A 26,688-nucleotide genomic window follows, 5' to 3' on the forward strand; every position below is an offset into this window, starting at 1 on the left:
TCCAACTCATATTGTCAATGTAGGAGTTTTGCCTACTCAAAATACAAATTGAGATACAAATATTCAAAAACAAGTTAAATTATTCTAGTATATCTCTCTTCTTAACAAACAAAGATCAAAACTATAAACATTAGAAAATTATCTCATTAATTCTATTATTCAAATCATAACCAAAGTAAACATGAGATTTTCCTTGAATTATTTTGTAACATGCGCGCAGTTCACCTTTTTTTTTTTTTTCTTATCCAATGCACCGGATCCTACGCATAGTAGGAACTTTAATTTACCGAGCTGTTTTCTTTTATATATAACTAGAGAACTTGACCGCTCTTCGTGCAATCATAAAATATCTATTAACAAAATAATTTTTAAAAATATGAAGTGCTCAATATTCTAAAAAGCTCTTGATCTAATTTATTATTAGTTCTTAAATTTTATGATTTTTATATTTTTAAGAAAATAAAAAAAGTCAAAAAAAGTTTCTTACATTAAAAGGTTAATACATAATTTTTTAATTTAATATATTAAATATATATGTATTTAAGAATTTTTTTTTTTTTTGCTTTCATTAAACAACAACAACAATAACAGACCCAGTATATTCCCACAAAGTGAGATCTGGGGAGGGTAAAGTGTACGCAGTCCATACCACTACCTCCGAGGAAGTAGAGAGGTTGTTTCCGATAGGCCCTCAACTCAAGATAAAGAATAGTATACCAAGGTCGTAATGAGACATGAAACAGGCTGTATAGCATAACAGAAATAAGAGATAAGAAAAATAAGAACACTAAGTCTCAGAGAAATGGGAAATAAGATAAATACGAACAATACGGAATATGAAATAAGAACATAGATACCCATGTGGTAGTAACATGCCCTCACAGGCCTAAAACACCCACCACATCCAAACTCCCCTATCACCTAGCGATTACCTACACACTTACCCTAGCCGTCTACCCTAATCCGCGACCTCCACACCTTCCTATCTAGGGTCATGTCCTCAGTAATCTGAAGCAGTTCCATGTCATGCCTAATCACCTCCCTCCAGTATTTCCTAGGCCTACCTCTACTCCTCTTGAAGTCATCCAAAGCTAGCCTCTCACACCTCCGAACAGGGGCATTCGTGCCCCTCCTCATCACATGCCCAAACCATCTCAACCTTCCTTTTCGCATCTTGTCCTCAACCGAAGCCACCCCTACCTTCTCCCGGATAATCTCATTCCTAACTTTATCCTCTCTAGTTAGTCCACACATCCAACACAATATTCTCATTTCCGCCACCTTCAATCTTTGAATATGGGAGTTCTTGACTAGCCAACACTCCGCTCCATACAGCATGGCCGGACGGACTGCCACTCCATAGAATTTGCCTTTAAGTTTAAGTGGCACCTTCTTATCACACAACACTCTCGATGTGAGCCTCCACTTCATCTAACTTGCGTCAATTCTTTTAGTGACATCCTCATCAATCTTGCCATTCCCCTGAATCACAGAACCCAGATACTTAAAACTATCGTTCTTACAAACATCCTGAGAATCCAACAACAACACGACACCGTCCTTCTGACTCGAGTCACTAAACTTGTATTTCAAATACTCCGTCTTGGACATACTCAACCTGAACCCCTTAGATTCAAGAGTTTGCCTCTAAACCTCCAATTTCTCATTCACACACACCTCCCCCCCCCCCCACACTGTGTTTCGTCAATCAGCACTACATCTTTATTTGTTTATATTTTTTTATTACTTTTTTCTTTTCCTTCCTCTATATATTGCACCTTTACTATAAAAAATGTATTCTTACAAATCTTTATTTTTTATTTTTCACTTTTTGACATCTTTAAAATTATTGTTGTTTCAATATTTGTATCATTTTACAAATAAAAAAAAACATCTAGAGAGAGAGATGGAGGGGGGGGGGGGGAGTAAATGAATAGAAAAAACAAAAAGAAAGTATTTTATATTTTTACACAATTTATTGATTTTTTAAGAAAAATATTTAATATTATTTTTTAATAGTGCTTTTTAGATCTCATGACATAACAATGATAAATTATAATTATTTTATGATATCAACAGCAATCTGTAGAGATATTAGCATCAACTAATAGAGATACGACATTCATTCATGTAATAAATTCATCCAAAATTTGTTGGAGAACCAAATAGACAATATGTATTACTTTTATCTTAATTTCACATATATACAAGCAACAAATTATGAATAAAATATTACTCCATTTAATTATCACATATAAGTAGAATTTGTTGTAAATTAAAATCCATGAAAGGAAGTGCAGCCAATGAACCATAGATTCAATAATGTTTGAGATTTACAGTCTCATTTAAGATTCTCATTCTACGAAAATGGATATCATTGTTAGTTGATTTAAGTATCTGACGATCCGTAAGATTAAGCTTTATTATTGAAATATCTTAGAAGTAATTTAATCTACATATTTATTTAGAGATAAAACATAAAGTTATACTTTAGTATCATGCAACTTGCGGATTAAACCTCAAAGAAACATTTTCAAAAATCTTCATCCTTTTCTTATAAGAAGAAAAGAAAAAGTTATTCACAGAAGAAAAGAACCGGCAAAAATACTCACATTTAAAAACATCATCAGCTACTTGCGTTTGAAATGGGAGGCAAAGGTTAATTTCTAAAATCTCAATTGATGTCCCAAATTTCTTAAATCATATAAAAAGTATAATATTAGCAAAAGGATTATATATGATCCTCTTTAGTCATAAGCAAAATAAAAAGTTGAACGTAAAGTGAACAATACTTTTGAAAACAAGATTATTCATATAAAACTGACAAAGCAATGATATTTTTTTTTGCAAGTGACGAAACCAAGTAAAACTGTCACAATTTTTCAACCAATACAACAATAATGGACAAACGCCCTTCAAATCTCAAAATCATGTGAAAAGGAAAAAAGCAAAAAGAAAAATCAAGCATGAAATTTCATACTGTTTGAATTTCTCACCATGATTGATGACTTCTCCTTCGATTTTTCCTTGCTGACTTGGATGCAATTCAAATTAAAAGACAAACTTGTTTCCATGGGTTATAAATGGTTGTATTTTAAAGGCCTCATTATTACAAACTAATAAGGATTTTGATCTTTTAGTTGAGACATACAACCGTTAAGTTTTAATTAGTGGTGATTTTAGACTTTCTACATACTCCATTAAGTTGACTTGTTAAGTTTTAATTAGTGGTGGTTTTAGACTTTCTAAATACTCTATTAAGTTGAATTGAATCATCAAAACAAAAGGCCAAATGACAATAAAGAGCCTGTGTGTTTTTTTTATTAATGGTGGCTTTTAAAATTCTACGTATTAAATTGAGTTTAATGGGACAAAAAAATGTAAAAGGAGAATACTTGAACACATACATAATTAGAATAAGGAAAAAACTCAACTAATATCTCATAAAAACACTAAAAAAAATAAATGGCATTGAAAGCTTTTAAGCATGCCGCATAGGATGAACTACATATTGATCGAAAAATTTAAACATCTAAGATAAGTTGCTGTCAAGCGACAATTTGGAGAGGACACTGAGATGGCTACATTTAACAATACAAAGTTAAAGACACCACTGTCCACTTTGTGGAAAACTATTTCCAGTTTGCGTAGCTTATTATATTCTCTATTGAATTATCCGCGTGAATACACAAAAGTTTAAAAATATCAAAAAATTAATAGCTTCCATTTTCTATTATTTCTAGAATTGATGGAACTAGCCCCAAAAAAGCCATTCAAGTTCATTGTCAATTAAAAATGAGTGAAAACATAAGATAAAGAATTAATTATCAGATTATTTTACACATTTCTACATACAAACATCAACGAATGTAATTCACTATCCATAAATAATTTCACAATTAAAAACATGTTAATAAAAAAAAGCAAGCAAATAATTGATAAAATGTAAGTGCTAAAATTAAAACATTGTAGCGTGTTACATTGTCATTTTAGTGAAGATTCTTAGCTTCTGTACTCTCAACTTGCATCTTTTCCTGTTTAAAAACAAAAAAATAATATAACAATAATAAGAAGACCATAGGAAAACATAAGAAATCCTCAGCTTAAACATCATAAAAGTATACTCTACTTGAAATCACTCAAAACTCACCATAACAAAGATAAAAAACATATGAAAAATAAATAAAAACTCAAAACTCATCATCATAATCATAAAGAAGTCACACTATTCAACATTTCAATAACTATATGCTCATTTATGCATGTATGATAATATTCACAACATATCAAAAGAAAAATGTATCACATAAATAACAATCAAATTCTCCATAGTCGTAAAAAAATTCTCCTCTCTCAGAAAAATAAGTAAATAAAAAAAGGACAAAAGAATTATCTATATGAATTCGGCTCTCTTTTTGCATTACTTTTTTTTTGTTGTTGGTATCAGCATGGCATGCTTTGCTGTTGAGAAGTAATGAAAAGCATATATATGCAACTAAAATAATTGATAAATGATTGCATTCATGGCTTAATGTAAAAAGTAAATGCCAAAGTAATTATTTTTTTCTTCTAATACGTAACTCTTGTTGTATGGGGGTTATAGGCAAGGGAAAGTTGAAGAAAACTAAGTATTCAATATGCACTTATATCCAATTTAATTGGACAATTTAAGTTTAACATTAAGAGCAGAATAATTACTATTACGTGGAGTAATTTTTATATATAAGATATCTTAAAGTAAATTATTAGTGTTATTATTATATAGTGAAATAGAGCAAGAAATGGTAAAAAAATAAGAAAAAGGATAAATACAATTGGAGGCCACAAAAAGATGTCACATCATTTTGGCTATGACCTCCTTTATATTATATATAGATTGTTTTATATGTTTCTATATTTCAACTCATGATATGCTCATTAAATCAAGAATACAACTAGACCCCAATTGGCATGGATGATTAGATATGTCTAGACACAATTAGTATGACCAAAGCCACGTGCCAAATATTCAAGTTTTAGAAGTAGAAAAGAAGATTTTTGGTCGTCCAAGGATATTTCCGAATTACATATTTATTCTACTATACTAGTAGTATAGTATAAGTGAGGGTTTTTTATCGTCCAAGGGTATTTTTATAATTACTTATTGTTTCAGGGTTACATTTATGCTTCAATTCTGCCACGTCTACATACTCAAACCTGCATACTTCTTCCAATTCTTTCTCTGCCTTCTCCATCACCTTACTAACATTCTCTTTTCACTTTTGCTTCTACTGTTTCTTATCACTCTCTCACACACCCATTTGGCTTAGGTTCTCTTTTGGAGTTTGTTGATTTTCAATCACTGTAACCTTCAAGGTATTATTTTGTTATAATAGATTTTTGTTTTGAGTTTGGCATCAATTTTTATATGTTCTTGGTTATTTGTGGTTACATTTAAATCCTCAAGTGTTGCATGTTGATAATTTTTCTTACTATTTTTATTAAGGAATTTGAGATTTTAATTTTGGATTTTGAAATTAAAATTTAGAAAATCTGCAGATCAATGAAAAAATTGAAAGGTATTCAGTTTCTCATTAAATTTTTCATTCGAGTTTAATAGAAAGAAGTAGAAAGTGGCTCCAACAATAAAAAGTAGTGAAGAGTAATCTTTGGCTTCCCCATACACTTATTCAATTACTTCGACTATTTTCGAGCACCTAATGTCTTTTTCGGGTGACGGATGTAATGTACTCAACATAAACACAACGAATTAATAAATTGCAGAAGGAATTTTATTGATAGATGAGTCAATAGTTACAATCTAGCTACACTACAACTCCATAGATGACTTCAAGCTTTTGAATACATATAATGAAGTTTAGGGTGGGTGAAGAATAAGAAGATAGAAGGAAGGAGCGAAAGAAGAATCTAGAGAGAGAATTTTCGGGTGAAGGATACCGGTAAATCAATAACTGTCTTTGCAAGATGGATCTCCAGGTATTTATTAACATAAGCTGGATCTTGACAGCTGGCTCCTAGCTGGAAGAATATGATGCATTGACATGAATAGCTAACTACTAATCTTGGCCCTTGATAGTTCTGCTCATTAAACGCGTGCCTCCTATGTGACCCATTTACTTTAGATCATTACAACGGATTGATGTTTGCCCATACTTTAGATATTAACTAATGAGCAGTTGGCACTTAGAAGCTAAGTTTCTTGTGATAATTCTTTATCGAAACTGTTTGTTATACACATTTCATTGATCTTGAGTTGGATTTGTTTCAATTTTAAGCTATTAATTTGATTCTATTTTGTGATTTCAATATATTGTGTTGTAGTTTCCTGATTGTTTGCGAACTTCATAATTAATAGAATACTAGGGTTGAACTTGACACAGATATAAGATTTAAATTCAATAAATTTATTTTTAAGGTTTAGTGTTGTAGTCGTTGTACTTTTGAATTGTTGGATAAACCCATTGACAAAAGGCCACATTTGCCTTTATTATGCGTATTTCATTGATTTCGAGTTTGATTTATTTCAGTTTAGGTGTATTAATTTGATTCAACAATTTTGTGATTTTAGTATCTTGTTCTCCTGTTTCATTATGTAGATTCCAAAAATTAGCTATCGTTATTCTAATATAATCACCATATAGCAAAAGATAATCAAACAAAAGGCAATAAAGATAAGAAAGTTTACCTTTTTCTCCTCAAGTTTGTTTGGGCCAAAGACAGCAAGTCTTCCGTGTGTATCCTGACCTGCCAAAATCTCCTTAGAACAACGCCATCATTTGATCGCGAGGTACCATGAAAATTTGTTCACTTTTGAGTTTTTGGCAGGTTCTTTTTTATTATGAGCTGAATTTGGGGCTTTTTGGTTCTTTTCTAAAAAAAACATTCAGGATAATAAGGTTGTCATTTCTCGACATATTGGAGTTTTTTACGTTGAGGCAGAAATGTCCCTATCAAATGACCTGCAAAAATTTTGTGTGCTTGAATGTCCAGGCTGCAAGCAAAAGATGCGTACGAAGAGTGTAAAAGAATTCAATTGTCCAAAATATCTTCGACCGACAACATTAGTGTCTCGGTATAATAACTTTTCCTTTCATATATACATATACATATACAAATATACATATCTCACCTTGGTTTCAGCTGGACCTTTCAAATTGATCTTGTCGATGGTAGTAGCTCGACGACAACATTAATTTCTGGTGACGTGGGAGAAAAGATGCATTCCATGACAACAGAAGACATATTTAACACAACATGTGCTAACGTACTGTCACATCATTTTTACCACCTTGATTAGCAACTTTTAAATTTAGTTTTTCCCTTTTTGTTTGCAGAATCAATTGCTACCCTTTAATCAGGTCCATGAGATACTGTTAAAAATATTATTTCAGATTCAACTTAAGAAGTCAGCTTTGATCAGTTTTAATGTCTCACACACAGCTCTGTCAGTTCTGTCCTACGTAGAGAAGGAACAGATTCATACACTAAGTATTACTGAGAGAGCCCCAAAAAGGTCAAGCTACGTCCAGATCGATATTACATTTCTACATGAGGAGGAACCTTTCCAGGTATCAACCTGATACAAGACCGACAAAGGAGGCACAAAACAAACACCAAAATAGTCCATAAGTTGGAAAACCAAGGACCCCTTTGGTGACCACTCTCGGATTCACTACAACAACGAAAACAAAATAACAAGAAGATATTAAGGTGTTCCACATCTCTAAAATCAGTGAGCCAACAAACTAGATTAACAACACAAGCACAAGACTAAAAAGAACACAAAGTCTCGGTTTTGGGACACCAAACCCGAGAATGAACAACAACAAAAATGAAATAGATAGATAGATAGGTAACTTGACATACAAATATATAAACACTATGAACCTAAGTGTATATTAAACACAAATACCCAAGAATTCATACAAGTAACACCAAGCTCTACGGTGACCTCAAGGGAACGGGATTCCCAAGCAACCAACGTTTCAAAACTAGCACCAACACAAGTGATATCCACACTTGTTTACAAGGAATCCACCTTGCAAGACTCTCTCTCTCTAGAGCTCTCAAAATATCATCAAAAGTTATGAAAAAATGACCTAACATGTCCTATTTATAGCCTAGGTTTCAACTTAATACAAAATGACTAGAATGCCCTTAATGAGCCAAGATAAAAGGGAGGCCTTGGAGTGTGCATATTGGATGGCTTTTGAGTGTTGGGACTTTTTCTCTATACTTCAAAGCTTGTTCCATTGGTTGGGCAGCCACCCGAGCTCGAGTCTTTACGTATTGGTCCACAATCACGATCGTACTCATATCATCCTCCCCTTCTTGAAAAAGGATTCAACCTCGAATCCGAACCTTGCAAAATAATAAAAAGGACAATCAAACACAAGTTCCTTAAGGTATGAGGGTTAGGATTACTGTAATCAGTCATAGCATCTTGCCAAGGTAGCTCAAACTTCACATACACCCAAACATCCCTTTTACCCGAATACCCTCCCAAGAAAGTGTCAACTAGTCTATGCACATAAGTGTGATAAGAAACAAGGAACATGAGTTATTCATCAAATGGAAAACATAGACTTTTCTTGGAACAACAAATAGGCTTGAAAGCCGAGATAGGAAGGCCATAAATTCCATGCACATTCAAATCATTACAAAAGATATCCTCATCACCTAATCAAATAGGTGGAGTGTCCATGGACACGGGTTTAGGATACATTTCTTTTTCCCAATACTACCACTAGTACAATCATATATCCCCTCTATAATAGCATGGTCTACAACAAAAACAACTAGAGGGTCATCCATAGTCAATCGGCCAACATGTTCAACATTACCATTTTCTCACATAAGTTGGTCTTCATGACTTCCATAAGACACTGTAGTATCACTTGTCACAATAGCCTCAACACTAAATAGATCAACTAGTGTATCCACAATATCAAGTTGTACATTATCATCACCAAATGGAGTCACATTCGGCTCACCTAAAGATAAAATACCATGCATACTTAGTTGGCTACTAGTCGCATTCACTAGAGTGGAAGAGTTAGTTTGATTACCTTGTAGCTCATCTGTAGCATGTCCATTCATAGGAACTCGAATAGGAAGGCTTGGATTCTTTATCAAGTTATCCAAATCCTTGCAAAGAGAGCTTTTCGTCCATTCCATTCTTCCTTCCACTCAGTCAATTATTTTTCCATTCTCTCCATTCGGCTACTAAGGTCATGTTTTATACCCATTATGGCAACCATCAGATCGTTCATGGTCACCTTTTCCAATGCCATAGTTCCTAACAAAAGAAATTCTAAAACAAAAACACAAAAAACAACAAACTAGTTAATGTTAGAAAAGAAAATATCCTCACAAGCTCTCAAGCTCTCACACTTTGAAATGCCTCTCAATTGGCCTCACAAGTGTTGGTAACTCATTTATACTCCAAGGAGATTACTTGGTACCAATTGGGGCTCGAAGTCAGAATAGCTTCTCTTTTGAAACAACTCAAAGAAAATACGTACAAACTTGAAACAAGAAACTACAATGGATTTTAAAAAGATAAAAGCACACCAAGAAACGTAGACACGAATAAATGGACCCAAAAACTAATTTACAACCTAGTAGACAATTACTAGTTTGTTAATTAGCAATAGAATCAACAAAATGCAACTAAGAAACAAATATTAGAAACTAAGAAATCAAAATTTTGAGCCTAAATTTGTCGTGTGACTGGAAGCCACGTAATGGTTGCGGTCTTAACAAATTTATTTTCCAAAATTGGAAGTATTGAACAATTTGTGATTTGGAATTGGAGGGAATTGATTTAGGAGGGAAACAAATTTTGAAATCCTATTGTCAAATTCAAAAGTGGAAGACTTTATTTTTGTGTACCATTACCTTAAAACAAGGTCCTTAAAACAAGGAAAGTTGTTGGGAAGTGATTGACTAGTTGATGGGTGATGGTAAGTCTTTCAAGGCTAACAAGTTTTCACCTTTTTCTCTTCAACTTTATAGATCTAGTATTCACTTTATTTTAACAAGTCTTGAAAGGGATGAAGAACATCAAGAACAACTTCAACAATCACCAAGAACACAATAATCCCAACAACCAATTCCAACAACAAAAAGGCCAACAAATCACGGCCAAGTCTACCAAGATGACAACACAATCGGCTAAGGGTTTTAAGTTCACAATAACACTTCAATAAATGTAAGCTCAAATTTAGATCTTGACTCAAGAGTATTAGTGATGAAGAAAGATAACACTTGAAACACCAAGACAAACAAAATGACTCCTAGATCTAATGTTCAAGTCTCGGCCAAACACAACAAGAACACAACAAACTTTCGACCAAGATCCAAACTCAAGAACACTACTCTTTTTTTTGTTTGTATTTTCAAGCAAGCTAGCCGAAGATTGATCTTGTGGGAACAAAATCAAGTCATGCTTTGATACCAAATGATACAAGATCGACAAAGGAGGCACAAAACAAACACCAAAATAGTCCACAAGTTGGAAGAACCAAGGACTCCTTTGGTGACCACTCTCGGATTCACTACAACAATAACGAAAACACAATAACAAACAAGATATTAAGGTGTTCAACATCTCTAAAATCAGTGAGCCAACAAACTAGATCAACAACACAAGCACAAGAATAAGAAAAACACAAAGTCTCGGTTTTGGGACACCAACCTGAGAATGAACATCAACAACAATGAAATAGATAGAAAGATAGGTAACTTGACATACAAATGTACAAACACTATGAACCTAAGTGTATATTAATCATGAAGACCCAAGAATTTATACAAGTAACACCAAGCTCTACGGTGACCTCAAGGGAACGGGATTTTCAAACAACCAACGTTTCAAAACTAGCACCAACACAAGTGATATCCACACTTGTTTACAAGGAATCCACCTTGCAAGACTCTCTCTCTCTAGAGCTCTCAAAATATCATCAAAAGATATGACAAAATGACCTAACATGTCCTATTTATAGCCTAGGTTTCAACTTAATACAAAATGACTAGAATGCCCTTAATGAGCCAAGATAAAAGGGAGGCCTTGGAGTGTGCATATTGGATGACTTTGGAGTGTTGGGACTTGTTCTCTACACTTCAAAGCTTGTTCCATTGGTTGGGCAGCCACCCGAGCTTGAGTCTTTAATATTGGTCTAAAATCACGATCGTACTTGTATCACAACCTGTGGCCTTTTTTTCCAGCACTCCAACTTGTATTGTCCGATGTCATCTATGTTCTTTTCATATTTAGACTTGGCCTATGTTATTGCCATTTTTTGCTGAATTTCTTATCTTCACCAACAGGCAATGTTCCATGAATTTTCAACTGCATATATACAAATCGACAAGGATTTTAGTGCAAAGCTCTCAGGGTATGAATGTATTGTGAATATACAAGAGACAGATATGTCTTGCAATTCGATCGTAAGTTCTCTAATATACTGTTGCAGTCACTCAGCATTTATTTTATCCCTGATTCAAGTATCAAGAAGTACGAAGAAAGAAACAAGATTGAAATCATAGACTATGAAATGTAAAACCCAAGCTAACAAATGGCTGCAGTTCTTTCAATTAGAAATTCGAGTCTCTATCTCAAGCTTTTCAGTTAAGACTTCTCCTCCTATCACATCAAAGCTGTGCATTCATCCCTTCTGGAACTTTCTTTCTCCACTCCTCCATAACCTTTCAAGTTTCATTTTTTCCCCTCTCAGGATCACTAAAAGATAGTTGTGTTCTTTCTGTTTTAATGATTAAGTTGTGTTCTTTCTGTTCTAATGATTAAGTTGTGTTCTTTCTGTTTTAATGATTACTTTATAAAGAATTTTCTTACTATTTGATCGATCACCTGCACAATGTGCTTGGATCCCAGCTACGTTAGATTAAATAATCTCAGAGCTTGATATACAAGTGCTATGGTTTTTTAGTTGAAAAACTAGTGCTGATGCCTCTGCTTCGTAAAAAAGGTTGTGGCTTTCGTAATGGCATCTTAGACTTTTGTTTATTTGCTTTATAAACTTTTTTCTTATTATAACAGTTGATGACTATGTACTGTTTTAACTCAAATCGTACTGTTGATGACTATTTATTGTATTAAATCGAATCGCCTTTACCATGCTACTTTATAGTGTAAGAAAGTACAGAGTGGGAACACTTTGATAGTTTATGTTTAGGACTTATGTGTATTCTTAACCAATGATGAAATGTAATTATATCTTCTGCTTGTGTTTTTTATTAAAGATAAGGAACAACGGAAGTAAAAGATTAATAAAGGTGACATGTACTACTAGGGAATGAAATTTAGTCTTGTTAGAGAATTTTTCTAATATTATTATTACTATTATTTATATATATTTAACTAACTATTCACTTTTAGTTTATTTTGTATGATGATGACATGATTTGAGCTTAAATGGAGAAGTGAGAATTATATAGCCGACCACAAACTTGTTTAGGCTTGAGGCGTAGTAGTTGTTGTTGCTTGTTGTGCTACCCTGACTATAAGTACTTGTGGTAGAAAATTTTGTTAACATTTTATACGCTATAATGCTTAATTTCATATAATAGGGCTTGTTACACTGTCATTATACAGTTTAGTGGCCTTTCCGTAAACACTTCAGTTCAAATTCTTGACTGAAGAATTGTTTGTTGCAGAGTTTTTCACTGTGCTACTAATTTGTCTTTTTGGTACTACCAAACTTTTACTTATATATATTATTAATAGAAAAATATAATATAATATAATACAATACAATACAATACATTTGCAGGATCTCACAAGGCTGGGGTATGCCACTCAGCCTGCCAGACCTTATAACAATATCGGATTACGCCAAAGTCGGAAAACCGAACCAAAGCACCAACCGAAATATAAAAGAATTTCAAATAGTTTAATGACTGTATGGGATCTTTTATCCAAACAAGGGGTCTGTCAAAGATTTAATAATCTCATGTTAAACTCATATGTCTAGAAGTTCTAATTGTGCAGAAATTGTCCTTTTCGTATCAGTACAACGGGCTAAAGAGGCACAACTTACTAGACGTAGTCATAGAGACAAAGCTAACATAAGTTCATTAAACTCGACTGTACCACCATTTCGGAACCAAGTCAGGAAACTATAGAAAAATTTCTTTATATTTTGATAGAGTCTGTATCTTTCATAGTTACTATGTAAACGAAGTTAGAATTTCAACATAGAAATAAGAGGTCTTTTAGCCGGACATAGTCCCGGCTGGACAAGGGAAGAAGAGGTATTGAATGCTCACAAATAAGGAAGTAGTGTACCTTAATAGCCTGAAGCAAGGCCGGAATAGTAGTAAACGGTGGCTTCTTATTTATTCTTCAAAGCTTATTACAAGAGAGATAAAGGGAGAAGGGAGAGCTTGGAGAGAGAAAGATAAGAAGAGAACTTGAAAACTTCTGCCTCTCTAACAAGAATGACGCGTCTATAAATAATAGGAAAAGGAATCTTGCACAGTATTAGGTGGGTCCCTATGCACAGTGCTTTTACTGTTCCATAAGTCTTTATCAAAAGGTCAGATCAAATCTTGTCTTTAGCTTTCCACTTCTTAATAAATGCTTCAGCGTTTTCAATCATTTCTTTATTTTCTAGCAGAACTTTCGGAGGTTGAGAATCTATGATATCTTCAGTGTTTCCTTCAGTACTGTTCATTGATATATCTGAATTTTGTTCCACAGTTTGAAGTAATTTATCTCTAACTTAAGATAAATATTGTTCTACCATCTGCATTTTATTTCCCTCATGTGCAGAAATTCTTCTAGAAACATAGTTAAGACTTTTTTCTTCAACTAAAATCGATTTTTTGGGAGCTTTTTCATATTCGGTAATCTTCTTAACTATTTCTTTCCATTGATCATGACCATAGGTGAGTTTAGTATCTGAATCTTTCCGAAGCAATTTGCCCTAGAAATTACAATAGAATGTTCGATATACAGCAGGAATATGTTGGGTGTCATAGCCTATTTCTACTGACCATCAATGGATCCAGGGGATGGAGAATTCTATGTAAAAATACATTTGGTCAATAGTATCGATTTTACAAATATGCTCTGAAAGATATAATTCAGTTAAGAAAGGTGAAGATTTCTTCCATGAATGATAGAGAGAGAAATATTTAGGAGGTAATATTTTGACTGTGGGTCCATGCTGAGTCCACCATTGGATAAACCAGTTTGGAATAGGCCTTTCAAATACTTTAGCACAAATTTTTATAAACCAAGTGTGTTTATGTTTATAATTATTATAGTATAATACTTGAGAAAAGGCTTTAATGTAATCACAATAGGTAAAATTTGCGAGTGTTTGTCCCATTGGCCCCATTGGTATGGACTTTTGAGTCATTGATGAAATACCCCATTCTTCAATAGGAAAAAGTTTTTTAATCACCATTTTAGAGTATTCATGTACTTCTGGTGTAGATTCTCCGAGGGGACTATGATCAAAAGTTGCACTGAATGTTTGGACTAATATATGTTCATAATAAGTCCGGATTTTATAGGATTCACCAGTGAAATAAACATTAGCAGTGAGATAATTTCTGAGTATCCTCCATGCTTCTTCAGTATTTTCTTGACCAGGAATATGCTGATTTTCAATATATAGAATGAGTTCTCTAGCTTCCAATTTTTTATATGAAGGTTTATCTTCAGAATTTTCCTAAACTATAGATGCAAAAGAATCTGCAGTTTTTTGTTGATCATATATATAGGATTTCAGCTGTTTATATAGTGGATGATTTTCAGGAATATCTTCCAGATGTACGGAAGAACCAATATTCAGAGTTTTTGATGATAATGATTCATCTTGAAGAATTTTGGAATTAATCAGAGTCCTATTTCCTTGTTGTAACACAGAAAAATTAGAACTTGCAGAGCTATATGCAGGATTTCTTCGATCGAAATATGAAGAGTTTGTTCGTCCTCCTTAATATGAAAAGTTTTGAGGTCGTCCACCTCTGCTACGTCCTCTGGCTGTTTGCCAGGGTGGTTCCATGCTACATTAATAATTAGGAATTTGATCAGCATACCATGACACATACTTACATAGATCTTCATATAATGTGTCCGTTGTGATAAGATCATTAATGACCTTCCGTAATATAAGCATGTGCATATCCACATTTAAAGGAGTTGCCTTTATAAAAGTGATTAAGAATTTTTGAGAGAACAAGTGGAGAAAGAGCTGCATTATTCCTTTTAATCCTGTAAATATTAGTCACTTAGGTCAATATCAAACCAATAAATATCACTATCAAGAAATTCGTCGTGATTAAAGAATAATTCTTTTTCTATTATACTACGAACCAGATTTTCTAAGATTAGAAAATGAATATCCTCGTTTAAAGGAATGCATTTGATAATAGTAATTATAGTTTTTCTGAGAGGAAGTATGAGTAAAAATTCATGTTAATCGATCAAATATTCTTGAGATAAAAAATCAGGCAAAGAATTTTCACTACCTTTCTTATAATGAAATTCGAAATCAAAAGGGGCTAAATGAGCTTGCCATCTTGCAAATATTAATTTAGAGGCATCATGTTTAAAATCTTTGTCGAACATATACTTCACTAATTAAGCAGCAGTCTTGACAATAAATTTTTGATCATATAAGTCATCTTGGAACTTTAGAATACATTTTACAATAGTAAGTATTTCATGAGCTACAGTGGCGTATTTTTTCTGGCTTTCGGTCCCTTACCAGAATAAAATCTAATCAAACATTCTGTTTTTGTATGGGGATTAACTTGTTTAAGTATTCCTCCAAACCCGATATTTGAAGCATCGGTTTCAAAATTTTTTAACTAGTTAGGGTTTGCAAGAGATGTACATGGAAGAGATTGAACTCGTTTTTTAATTAATTTTACCAAATTAGTGTGGACTTGAGTCCAAGGCATTTTGTAATCCTTTTTTAGTCTATCATATAGAAGAGCTAAATCTCTAGACAAATTTTTATAAAAAGGAGAAATATAATTAAGACTACTAAGAAATCTTTGTAGCTATTTTTTGTCAGTAATAACATCAGGGAATTTTTTAGCAAATTCCAGCGCTCTTTGTATAGGTTCAATAGTACCTTGACAAATGGTGTGTCCTAGAAATCTAATGTTTGTCTGGAATAAACTTATTTTTGATTTAGAGATGACCAAACCATTTTGTATAACAATTTGTTTGAACATATTTAGGTGTTTAATATGTAATTCAAGGTTTTTAGAAAATACAAAAATATCATCAATATAGACAATGATAAAAGCCATATAAGGGTTGAAAATGTCGTTCATAATTTTTTGAAATTCAGAAGGAGCATTTTTTAAACCGAATGGCATAACATTTCATTCATATTGGCCAAAGGGGACATTAAAGGCAGTCCTATAAGTATGTTCTTTATCAATTTGAATTTGCCAATAACCAGATTTTAAATCAAATTTAGAAAATATGTTAGCATCATATAATCTAGAAAGTAAGTCTTTTTTATTTGGTATAGGATACCTAATCCATTTTAAAACTTTATTCAGGGGTTTATAATTAATGACTAATCGAGGCATACCCCGTTCTTTTTCAGCAGCATTATTAACATAGAAAGCAGTACAAGATCAAGGAGATTTTGAAGGTTTTATAAGACCCTTTTGCAGAAGACTATCAATCTCCTTTTTACAGAATTCTACTAATTCTGCATTCATTTGACAGGGGCGAGATTTTGTGGGAATTTTTTCTTCAGAGAAATCATCTACATAGGGAAGAGAAACAATATGCTTTTTTCGATCCCAGAAGGCATTTGGGTGATCAACACAAATATCAAGAATCAATTGATCAGAAATCATTTTTATTTTTTCTTGGATTTTTACAGACTTCATTGTATCTAGAATATTTATACTCTTTAATTCTAATTATAAAAAATTGACCTGCTTTTGCTTCATATTAATAAGAGCATTTATATCTCTTGTTACAGGGTCAGTAACAAAAGGATAAGAGATTTGTTTATTTTTATAGGTAGCCTTCAAACCATTTGCATTGATATATGTATAAGGATAAATAGCATTTATAAAAGGTGTTTCTAAAATAATAGGAGGATATAACTGGGTTTTTATGAAAAAGAAGAAATATGGAATGCAAACTTTATTTCGACAGATATGAGTATGCGGTAATTTGTAGTTGATGTCAAGACTATGACCAGATGCAGACTTAATTATGTGAGTAGTTTTTTCAAAATATCTTGTTAGAATTAAACCTTCTTGAATGCAGCTGACATCAGCACCACTATCAATCATAGCAATATTAGTGATAGAAAATTCATTATTAATCAAAATAGTGCAATTTATATACCATTTATGAGCAGTAACTAATTGCATCATCCCCAAGAAATAATCATTTTGTAAATCAATTTTTTGAACAATTTTATTCATGTCGAAATTGTCAGGGTTTTCAACTTCCTTTTCTTTTCCTTTAGAGGAAATAGTTTTTTGGGAAAAATTAGAAATATCTTCATCGATTTTCAAAATCCTATGATCAGAGATCATTTGATTTTGTTTTAGAGAGATAATTTCCTTTTTTAATTTTTCTACTTCTGTTTTTAAATCATTAAAAGTGATATTTCTTCCTGGCATTTGACTAATAGCAAGTCTTCTATTGACTTCAGAGATAGAGTAAGGCATGACATCAATATTAGAGGATTTTGTAACAGAATTACTAATCTTAGGATTACTGGAAGTATTGGTTGATGTAGAAGTAAGATCAATAATTTTTTGATGAAACTTCTCATTAGTTACTTCTGTCAACAATTCTAGAGCTCTATCAGCAGTAATTGTGGAAATATTTAATTCTAAATCTTCAAATTGAGATTGAAGTTTATAAAAAACATCATCACAGTCACAATTATCTTTATTACAATCAGTGCAAGCATTAGTCATAGGTTTTTCATAATCTTCAATATCTGAAGAATTGGGTAATTCAATATCATCCTCAGATTCAGTTGCATAGTCAGAATCAGAACCAGAAGTATATAAAAGACCATAGACTTAATCCTGCACCTCATCAGAGAGTCCTAGAGACTTGAGTTTTTGAAGTTTACAATTAGGGGTTATATGACCATATTGATTACATCTATAGCACTTGATTTTTGCTAGGTCTCTTTTAGACCTATTTTTTGTAAATTTAGAGGATTTGCGATTGGTCTTTCTAGCTTGACGCTCTTCTATAAACCTACGTTTATATCTTTTTTGCTGGTAGGGTTTGTCTTTGTCAGAATTATGACTCTTTTTTCTAGCAGAAGGAGGATTTTCCATACCAAATTGTCCATAAAAATCTCCTAATTGAGTTTTTTCTCTCATTCTATCTAGCTTAATTTGCCTAGATAATTTTAATTCATTGCAGAGTTTTAAACCTTCTTCAGTACAGGCTGCTAGAAGATGACCATAAGTAAAATTTTTCCAAGGGATTGCACCGTACTGACCCTTGATGGTTTTTCTAACTCTTTCAGCAAAAAGTGGTGGAAGACTATCAACAAATCTAGCTTTCCAATGTTCCAATCTAGACTCTGGCAAATCCATAACCTTAGAAAGGAAAGTATCTTTATACCATCTAAATTCGCCTAAATGTCTACACCTTAAACCATTTAAGAGAGTGCGAGTGTTTTCATGTTGGTTGGTAAATCTACCTCCAAAGTGTTGAATAATAGTAAGCATAAGGGTATAAACGGTATCTTCTCTATTTGCAGAAAGATCCCAACCTAGGTTATCTACCCCAAGTAAAAGATTTTTGGCTTCATAGATTTTATTTCGGTCTTCACTAGAAAGAAAATTATTCCACCTTCCACGAAGTTGACCAGTAAAACCAGCATCAATCATTTTACAAATAATGTTATTTGAGCGAGTAGGATTTCCCGAACTGTCTTTAGGGCTAGAGCCTTTAGCAATAGTAGAATACATTAACATACGATGAACCAAAATAGACAATTGTCTTTCTGATAAACCATCTAAATTCCATTCATAAATATGTTCGCCACTATAAGAAGTGTTAATGAGGGACCAATCTCTCTCTTCGATCAGGATATCTTGAGGAGTTGGTCGAGGGTAATAGACAGTTTGCATCCGAGGAATATCCACATATTTCTTTCCCAGTTGTTTTTTGACCAATCCTTTGAGTTTATTTAACTTTGAATGGATTTCTGCTCCGATTGGAGTAGTTTGGACATCAGCAAAATTATTGGTTAAAGATTCTATAGTATCAGCAAAATTATTAGATAAATCGATAGGTTTTATATTTAGACCAGAGAATTTATTTTCAAGCAATTTTTCAAACTGTTCTAAGTCAGAGGGTTATCTAAATCCTTCTATATCTATATTTGGAGGTCTTTGAATATGCGGCTTAGCAGTTAGGTTTTCAGACTTACTTTCTGATGTAGAAGCAATATCGGAAGACTTTTGACCATCACTAAGATTTTTAATCAAATTAGCCATAATATCAAGCTTTTCATCAAAAGAGGAGATATGTTCTCCTAGAACTTTTACATAAAGGCTTAAATAATTATTTTGGGCAATCAGACAATTAATTTCAAAAATAGTGATTTTTCCAACATCATTATCGATAAATTGTTGAAAAGCAGAGAAAGTTAAACCAGTATTATTAGGCAGTATAAAAGATGATTAAGGAGGGCAAATAGCTTGTGTTATAGTACCATTAGAACTTTGGTAAGATCTTTCAATAACCTTAACATACAAAGGCAAATATGCAGACATGAACTATGGCACGAAGTAAATAATTTGATTATGCAATGCGCATCTTTCATAAAAAATTTTAGAGAAGTTTTTTAACTCATCCGAACTATAGGCCTTAAAAAACCAAGTCCTAAAGATAATCCATTTTTTATCAAAAAATTATTTTTGAATACATTTTCTTGTCTGAGAACCAGGACTAAAATTAATAAGTTGTGTCATCATAATTAAATAGAATTTATATCAAAATCCATCTCAGATGGGGTAGGATTTTCATTATCAAAATCTTGAACTATATTCGTTTTGGAATTAATTTTTATTTTTTCTACATTCTTAGGTGTAACATGCGAATCTGCAGAATTAATAGTATCGAAGGATGCAGCACGATTCCTAGCTGGACCATATTCTGGATCTATAGGAGAAATATGATGTATGGGAGGTAACCTTCTTGGTAGTGAAAAAGAATTTCTATATACTGGAGGAGTATCATTAAATTGTAAGCATATTCTACCGTCAGAGTTTTGAGATACATGAGTTAACTCTGAATTAGTCACTTCCTCTGCCAATTGTTTTGGAGAAGTGACTGAATTTAAAATCTAAATTTTTGGAAAATCAATTTCATCCCACCTAATAGGTCTGCGGGTAGTGACTCTAGATTTTATAAAATTAGTTTCAATAATCATTGTACAATCGGAAGAATCATTGATTAGTTTACAGCGAGGATTAAGGTTTGACAACAATCGATAATATGTACGATAAGATAGTCCACTAAGCTCAGAACTATGAGCATAATTATAACCATGAGTTTTTACATTTAAGGTTAGAGCATGAAGAATATTCACATCAGTAAGAGATAATTGTAAATTTGGCTGAGTATTAAAATATACAGGGCCATATGCAAGAGTAGATTCGATAGATCCCATTAAGGATTTTCGAAAATTTAAATTTCTAGCATCACGGAGAGCTGCTAAAAATGTTTCAAGAAGACCCATTAATGTTAAAGGTCTAAAAGCAATTTGTACCAAACCAATATGCATATAATTATAATGTTTTTTTAAAAATATCAATATCCTGTTTATTAAGAAGTTGAATAGTCTGTTCAGCAGTGTTTAAAGCAAGAGATTGCTCAATGATTTTAATAATTTGTTTGTGCTTTATTTTATCAAAAAATTCATATTCATAAATAGTTTTTAATTCTACTTTAGGGAATGTCCATTTATTTGGTAAATCCATATCTTGAGGTAAATCTACCTTTTCGAGTTTTGTACTTTTAGTACTAACTTCGCCCATATCCATGATAAAAAACCTTATATCTATGCTAAAAACTTCACCGCACTTAGCATAATATAATATAATATAATATAATATATACCATTAACAGGATCTCACTAGGCTGGGGTATGCCGCTCAGCCTGCCAGACCATGTAACAATATCGGATTACGCTAAAGTCGGAAAACAGAACCAAAGCACCAACCGAAATATAAAAGAATTTCAAATAGTTTGATGACTGAATGAAATATTTTACCCAAACAAGGGGCCTATCAGAGATTTAATAACCTTATGTTAAACCCATGTGTCTAGAAGTTCTAATTGTGCAAAAGTCGCCTGTTTCGTATCAGTACAATGGGCTAAAGAGGCACAACTTACTAGACGTAGTCACAGAGACAAAGCTAACATAAGTTTATTAAACTCGACCGTACCACCATTTTGGAACAACGTCAAGAAATTGTAGAAAGATTCTTTCATATTTTGATAGAGTCTGGATATTTCATAGTTACCATGTAAACGAAGTCAGATCTTCAACATAGATATAAGAAGTCTTTTTAGCTAGACATAGTCACAGCTAGACGAAGGAAGGAGTTGTATTAAATGCACACAAATAAGGAAGTAATATGTACCTTAATAGCCCGAATCAAGGCCTAAAGATATTAACAAACAGTGGCTAGTGCCTTCTTATTTATCTTCGAGATATATTTTACAAGAGAGAGGATTTTTAGAGAGAAGGAAGAGCTTTTGAGATAGAAATTAAAAAGAAAAACTTGCTCCTCTTACAACTGAATGAGGTAACTTTAAATAGAAAAGAAAAGCATCTTGCATAGTACCATGTGGGTCCCTGTGCATAGCATAGTAAAGTTTTTAATCATTTAGCTATTGGGTCTCGCCTAGTCTTTGCCTTTTCATTTTCTGATAAATGCTTTAACTTTTTCAATCACTTCATTTGTTTCACCCATAACTTCTGGAGGTTGGGACTCTGGATATCTTCAGTGTTTACTTCATCACTTTTCATCGATGTATCTGAGTTTTGATCAACCGTTTGGAGTAATTTATTTCATACTTCTGCTAAGTATTGTTCTATCATCTCCATTTTATTTCCATCATGAGCTGATATTCTTCTGGAAACATAATTGAGACTTTTATCTTCAATTAAAATTGATGTTTCAGGAGTCTGTTCATATTCAGCAATTTTCTTGACGATATTTTCTCGTTGATCATGTCCATATGTGAGTTTTGTATTTGGATCTTCACGAGTTAATTTATCCCAGAAATTGCAGTAAAAGACTCTGTATAAAGTAGAAATTTTTTTGCTAGTATAACCTATTTCAACTGACCATCTATGAATCCAAGGGATAGAGAATTCGATAAGGAAATACATTTGATCAATAGTACCTATCTTACAAATATGTTCAGAAAGGTATAATTCAGTCAAGAAGGGTGAGAATTTTTTCCATGTATGATAAAGAGAAGAATATTCTGGAGGTAATATTTTAACGGTAGGTCCGTGGCAAGTCCACCATTGCATAAATCAATTAGGAATGGGCTTATCGAAAACCTTGGCACAGATTTTTATAAACCATGTATGTTTGTGTTTAATATTATTATAATATAAAACTTGAGAAAATGCCTTAATATAATCCAAACTTGAGAAAATGCCTTAATATAATCCCAATATATGAAATTTATCTGAGACTATCCCATTGGTCCCATATGCATAGATTTTTGACTCATAGATGAAATTCCCCATTCTTTAATAGAAATTAGTCTTTTAACAATAATCTTGGAGTATCCATGTACACCTGGGGTAGTGTCTCCCATCGGATTGTGCTCAAAATTTGCACTGAATGTTTGAACCAAAATATTTTTATAAAAAGTTTGTGTTTTATATGATTCTCCTGTGAAATAAACATTAGTAGTTAAGTATTTTTGAAGTAATCGTCATGCTTCTTCAGAATTTTCTTGTCGAGGAATATGCGGATTTTCAATAAGTAGGATGAGTTCTCTAGCATCTAATTTCTTATATGTGGGTTAATTTTTGGAGTTTGCTTGGACTATAGATGCAAATGAATCTGCAGTTTTTTGCCGATCGGATATATAAGATTGAAGTTGTTTGCACAAAGGATGATCTTCTAGAATATCTTCCAGATAAATTGAGGAACCAATATTCTGAGTTTTTGATGATGATCCTTCCTGGAGAATTTTTGAATTGACCAAAGTTCTATTTCCTTGTTGTAATAACGGAAAATTAGAACTTGCAGAGCTATATGTAGAATTATTTCTATTACCAAAATAAGTAGGGTTTGTTCGTCCGGTTTTAGGAGAACATATTTCTTCTCTTGATAAAAAACTTGACGAATTAATTGAGTTAGTTAAAAAACATAGTGAGCGAATAGATTCCTCTAACATTCCTTCTACTTTTGAAACCAAAGAAGAAAAAGGATATATTTTATCGCAACCTTGTATTTAAAGTCCACCTGAAATTGAAGGATTTGAAAAAAATTCTCAATTTGATCAATTAGAAAAACTTTTAGATAAAAAATTCTCTCATTTAAACATACAACCTATTAATGTATTTGATGATTTTGTGCAAAAACTTGAGTCTAGTTTTGATGATATTATAGAATCTACTCCAAACGTTGGAGATACTATCTCTTCCGAGCTAAATAAGCTCAAAGGTATGATCAGAAAGCAACTGGATAAAAAACATGCTGACATTCCCCGTATGTTTACTACGTATTGTCTACGTCCAGATGTACAAGAAAGAGATTGAACTCATTTTTTAATTAATTTTACCAAACCAGTGTGGACTTGAGTCCAAGGCATTTCGTAATCCTTTTTCAGTCTATCATACAAAGGAGTTAAATCTATAGACAGATTTTTATAAAAAGGAGAAATATAATTAAGACTACCAAGGAATCTTTGCAGTAGTTTTTTATCAGTAGTAATATCAGGGAATTTTTTAGCAAATTCTAAAGCTCTTTGTATAGGCTCAATAGTACCTTGACAAATGTTGTGTCCTAAAAATCCAATATTTGTCTGGAATAAACTTATATTTGGTTAAGAGATGACCAAACCATTTTGTATAACAATTTGTTTAACATATTCAGATATTTAAAATATGATTCAAGAGTTTTTGAAAATACTAAAATATCATCAATATAGACAATGATAAAATCTATATAGGGATTGAAAATATCATTCATAATTTTTTGAAATTCAAAAGGAGAATTTTTTAAACCGAATGGCATAACATTCCATTCATACTGTCCAAAGGGGACATTAAAAGCAGTTCTATAAGTATGTTCTTTATCAATTTGAATTTTCCAATAACCAGATTTTAAATCAAATTTAGAAAATATGTTAGCATCATATAATCTAGAAAGTAAGTCTTTTTTATTCGATATAGGATACCAGTGCATGACTAAGTCTATGGTTTATTATATACTTCTGGTTCTAAATCTGATTATGATTCAACATCTGAAAATGATTTTGAACTACCTAATTCTGGTAGTGAACCAGATCAGGTTAATAAATGCAATAATTGTGAAATGATATTTGTAATTGTGACAAACTGATGTATAAACTTCAAGCGCAATTTGAAGATCTTGATTTAAATATTCAAACTCTGCTTCTGATAATGTCCTTGAATTACTGAAAGAAGTTACAGATGAAAAACTACGTGAAAAAATCATTAATTTTGCTACTCAAAACACTTCTTCTAATACTACTAGTATTTCTAAAGATAATTCTTATGATAATTATCATTTGTCTTATTCTTTAGCTGAGGTTAATCGACGTCTTGCGTTGAGTCAAACTCCAAATAGAGATACTACCTTTGATGATTTAAAAATAGAAGTTGAAAAATTAAAGAAGGAGATTAGTTCTTTAAAACGAAAAAAGATGATCTTCGATCATAGGATTTTTAAAATTGAAGAAAAAAATTTTGACATTCCTGAAAATACTATTTCTTTTACTTCAAAAGGAAAGGAAAAGGATTTTGAAAACTCTGAAGATTCTGAAATAGATAAACTTAGTCTCAAAGATGATTTGAAAAGAGATTATTTCTTAGGTATGATGCAACTAGTTACTGCTCATAAATGGTATATAAATTGCACTATTCTAATTAATAGGGAATTTTTTATCACTAATATTACTATGATTGATTGTGGTGCTGATGTCAGCTGCATTCAAGAAGGTTTAATTCCAACCAGATATTTTAAAAAAATTACTCACATAATTAAGTCTGCATCTGGTCATAGTCGTGACATCAACTATAAATTGCCGTATACTCATATATGTCGAAATAAAGTCTGCATTCCACATTTCTTCTTTTTGGTAAAAACCAGTTATAGCCTCATATTATTTTAGGAACACCTTTTATAAATGCTATATATCCTTATAAACATATCGATGCGAATGGTTTTAAGGCTACCTATAAAAATAAACAAATCTCTTATCCTTTTGTTACTAATCCTATAACAAGAGATATAAATGCTTATATTGGTCTGCTTTTTAAACGCCATTATAATTCCATGCATATTGGTCTGGTTCAAATTGATTTTAGACCTTTAACACTAAAAGGACTCCCTGAAACATTTTTAGCTGCTTTACGTGATGCTAGAAATTTAAACTTTAGAAAATCTTTAATGGGATCTATTGAATCTACCCTTGCCTATGGTCCTGTATATTTTAATACTCAGCTAAATTTGCAATTATCTCTGACTGATGTAAATATTCTTCATGCTTTAACCTTAAATATGAAAACACCTGGTTATGATTATGCACCCTGATCTGAACTTATAGGATTATCTTACCGCATATATTATCGCTTATTATCAACCTTAAATCCTCGATATAAATTAATTGATGATACTTCTGATTGCACTATGCTTATTGAAACTAACTTTATAAAATCCAGGGTTACTACCCGAAGACCTATTCGATGGGATGAAATTGATTTCCCGAAAATATGGATTTTAAATTCAGTCACTTCTCCAAAGCAGTTGGCGGAGGATGTGACTAATTCAGAGTTAACTCATGTAACTCAAAATTCTAATGGACGAATTTGTCTGCAATTTGATAATAATCCTCCAGTTTATAGAAATTTTTTTTCTTTGCCAAAAAACTTCCTTCTATACATCATATTTCTCCTATCGAATCGGATCATGGTCCAGCTAGGAATCGTGTTGCATCGTTTCATACTATTAATTTAGCAGATTTGCATGCTACACCTAAAGGTGTAGAACGGATTAAAATCAACTCTAAAACTAATATAGTTCAAGATTTTGATAATGAAAATCCTACCCCATCTGAGATGGATTTTGATACTAATTCTGTTTAATTATGATGACACAATTTATTGATTTTAGTCCTGGTTCTCAGGCAAGAAAATATATTCAAAAAGAATTTTTCTGTAAAAAATGAAAAACCTTTAGGACATGGTTTTCTGAAACCTATACTCCTAATGAATTACAAAATATCTTTGAAGAACTCAACGAAATATGTGCCCTACATAATAAAATTATCTTTTTTGTGTCATGGTTTATGTCTGCATATTTGTCGTCCTATATAAAAATTATTAAAAGATCATATCAAAACTCTCATGGTAAAATTACTCAAGAAATGTATCCTCCTCAATCTTCCTTTATATTACCTAAAAG

This window comes from Capsicum annuum, chromosome 3 (genome assembly GCF_002878395.1).
Source record: "Capsicum annuum cultivar UCD-10X-F1 chromosome 3, UCD10Xv1.1, whole genome shotgun sequence".
Lineage (NCBI taxonomy): Eukaryota > Viridiplantae > Streptophyta > Magnoliopsida > Solanales > Solanaceae > Capsicum > Capsicum annuum.